Source organism: Cicer arietinum, chromosome 2 (genome assembly GCF_000331145.2).
Source record: "Cicer arietinum cultivar CDC Frontier isolate Library 1 chromosome 2, Cicar.CDCFrontier_v2.0, whole genome shotgun sequence".
NCBI lineage: Eukaryota > Viridiplantae > Streptophyta > Magnoliopsida > Fabales > Fabaceae > Cicer > Cicer arietinum.
Genome location: NC_021161.2, coordinates 2929259 through 2933095, shown reverse-complemented (window position 1 = coordinate 2933095; position 3837 = coordinate 2929259).

Below are 3837 nucleotides of genomic sequence, written 5' to 3'. Positions count from 1 at the left end.
GAGGTATATTAAATTAATTATTACTTATTTCAATTAATTATTATTTGTTGTCTAAATTTAATTTTAATGTCATATTTTTTTTTTTGTATACAGGAGCGACCATTGCTGAAAATTGTTGCGCATGGGAAGAAAATGCAACAATTTACTCCGCCGGTACTTCCGCGACCCATAGAGAATTGGGTGAATTTGTCTGGTCTGAACCCATTACAACGGGGTAGTTTGAAGATGATCGACAACAACTTGATATCTGCCTTTGTTGAAAGATGGCATTCTGAGACATCGTCATTTCACATGCCATTTGGTGAAATGACGATTACTTTGGATGATGTTGCCAATCTTCTCGGATTGCCTATTAGGGGTGAGTTCTACAGTCCACCCGATGTAGATAGAGTAACGGCATGTAATCTTGCCGTCCATCTATTAGGAGTGACCACGGAAGAGATCTGGGAGGAGACCAAAAAGACTAGAGGTGCACACTATAGATTGAATTGGTTGAAGGAGGTGTTCAGAAGGCAGTGTGCAGCAGAGAGGTTTGACTGTGCTGCTAGGGCATATCTGTTGAATTTAGTCGGGAGTACTATTTTTGCTGATAAGAGTCATACTCTAATTGATGCGAAGTACCTTCCTTTATTCAGATATTTAGATGGTATAGATAAATATGCATGGGGTACTGCTGCACTAGTGGTGCTTTATAACTACATCTCAGATGCCTGCTATTATGACACCAAACAGCTAGGTGGATAAATGACGCTGCTTCAGGTATCAATTATATTTTAGTATTAATTGTTAATTATTTATTTAATTTATTTATGTTGTATTTAATTGTTAGTATTAATTATTTAATATTTTTATTTGTAACAGTGCTGGATTTACGAATATTTTCTGAATATTTGTAATAGAGGTGATCAAGGTGCTGACGTGTAATGTTTTGCCCGAATGAATAGATGGTGCTATAAGCAAGGCAAGCATAAGGTCCATGAATACATAAGTATTATTGATGCATTGACACCAGATGTTATATGGAGACCATGGGAAAAACACACGGTGTCATTCCTTTTGATGATATCACGCTTTATACTGGTCACATTCGATTATGCAGCACTGTAGTGAAATATCTACCAGAGAGGTGTTTGAGACAATTCGGATATATTCAATATATTCCTTCACCGCCACTTCCAGATCATGCTAGATTATTTGATGTAGATGTGGAATGGTTGGGATATGTGATGCCAGTGACAGAGCTATTTCACAAGTTTCGTCCAGCTACATATCCATCTGAGTGTGAAGATGGATATTTGGAGTGGTTCTATCAGGTGTCTCATCCACTGCTGGTGCGACCAGATGGTGTACCTCAGGTCCCACGTTATAGTGTACCGTCCACCAGTGCAGATGCTTCTAGTTCACAGCCGCCACCTATCCTACAGCAGATCGGTGATCTTATACAATAGGGGTTGAGTCAACATCAAGCTAGTCCAGATGATGAGTTGTATATTCACTTTTATAAAGCTTTGTATTTATCACGTAGTCGCACTAGTTAGTAGTAACACTTTTGATGAACTATTGTTATGTCGGTTATTTTATGAACATTTTTGATGAACTATTATTATGTCGGTTATTTTATGAACACTTTATGTTAGTTATTTTATTAATTATTGTTATGTCGGTTACTTTATTAATTATTAATTATTGTTATGTCAGTTACTCTATTAATTATTGTTATGTTGGTTACTTTATTAATTATTAAATATTGTTATGTCGGTTACCTTATGAAATAAATACAAGATAAAATCAATTACTAAAAGGCATGACAAAAAACTAAAATTAATTAATAACAATTGAAATGTCGGTTACATTAAAGTGATTTTGTATCAATTTTAAAACATTAAGGTTCATCTAAAGACATTGCATCTACGGGTTCCATAGGTGGATTTTGGGTAACACGTGACAACCGACCTAATAAATACCCTCAGTGTTGTAGACGGCATGCGTATGTTATTGCCCAAGAAGTTGCTTCATTGCTACGATATTGCTTCCAACCTGGTGCAATGTCTGGCATTGGAAATCCATCTTTCATCTTTAACTGCAAAAATTAAATAAATTAACAAAATATAAGACAAAAATTATCAGAATAAAATTTAAAAAAGTATAAGAAAATAATTACCGGAACCCAGTGATTTTCATTAACAAAACCAATACAACAAATGCGATCATTTTTTGTCGATCCAGAATGTGAACCTGTAACAACCATTTAAAAATAAATAACTAGTTTATTTGTTAAATTAATAAGAAAAAAAATAAATAACTAGTTTATTTGTTAAATTAATAAGAAAAAAAGGGCATTATTGTAATATTTGGACAAAGGAAGAGTAATGGCATAATTTCATATACATCTGAAATTGTAGTAAGTTTTTTTCTCTCACTCGTAAAACACGGTCCATTTCTTCTCCTTCTGGTTACTGGTTAGTGTCCTTCATCCTCTCAATCTTCATCTTCAACCTCTCATTTTCCTTATTTTCTTCATTTTGCAAATCAGTTAAACCAAAAGCTTTTAGAACCATTTTTAAGCGTTGCATGTCTCATCTATTCATAACCAGATTCAACCAAGGAAGCAGCAAGGGATAATAAACCAAAAATGAAGAACTTGAGTCGAAGTGGAAATTCATGAAAAAGGGAAGCTCAACAATCAATCTAATTAGAACGTCTTCTCCCTTATCAAACTGTGAGTTTCTATCATTCTTCATTTAAGAAATTTCTCCAAAGACTTGGGCATGCATGTTAGTTTTGAGAATGTTTACAAGGAAATTATGTTTTTGTTTTTAGGAAAAATGAGGAGTTTTTGTTGAAAGTGATAAGAAATGTTTTAGGTGCATGCATTTGGTTTTACTAATGGATAGAAAATTCTAATTTTTATCCCAAATATTCAATGCATGAGAGGTGTTTGATGAAAATACTGTGATAACTGTTGTAGTAGCTTTGTGGTATTTAAGTTTGGTTTTCTAAATAAAAACAAAACTATGTAAACAAGTCTTAGAATAAGATTTTTCATGAATTATTGATTTCGAATTTTGAGATGAGACCAACTATGTTGTGTTTATAGGCAAGTTCTTTTTATTAAAGGGTTTTGTTGTTGTTGTTGTTACGATTAGGGATTTCATTTTCTGAAGTTGTTGAAAATAAGTTAGAACGTAGGCTGTTGTTTACGGTTGTGATGTTTGTGAATGAATTATGTATTAGGAAAAATTTAATTATATGTGCATCACTAGATTTAAGGTGATTATGCTTGTCGAGCACGATTTATGCTCGTTACTGCTGTTGTTGCCTCTGATGTGTGTTTGTGAAATTGTGTTATGTTACGCTAATTTCGTTTAGAATGATGATTTTAGGTGCTGAAATTTTTAAGTAAACTATTTTGGATTATTACAGATTAGGAGAATTAGAGTGCGATGAAATGAAATTTTGCATATAGGTGTTTTTTTTAAAAAAAACTGCATTCAAATGATTTTTTCATGACTTTTATGTTGTTATTAATTTCATGACTTTGATGTGTTACTATTTTCATGACTCCAATGTTGCTTTTATATTCCTGACTATAATTTTTATTTTTATTTTGAATTAAGGACTTAGGATTAAATTATTATGAGTTTCGTATATCACCTAAAGTTATTTATAATTGTTATGAATGAATAATGCATTTTATATATGACATAACAAGTGCACTTCATACAAAACATTTCAAGTTTTGTACAATATCATTAATCACATCATGCATGACCTTACTCACGGTGGGACATTTAGGTTATTCCAGGCATGGAATAACAGGTAAAGGAGAACAATCAG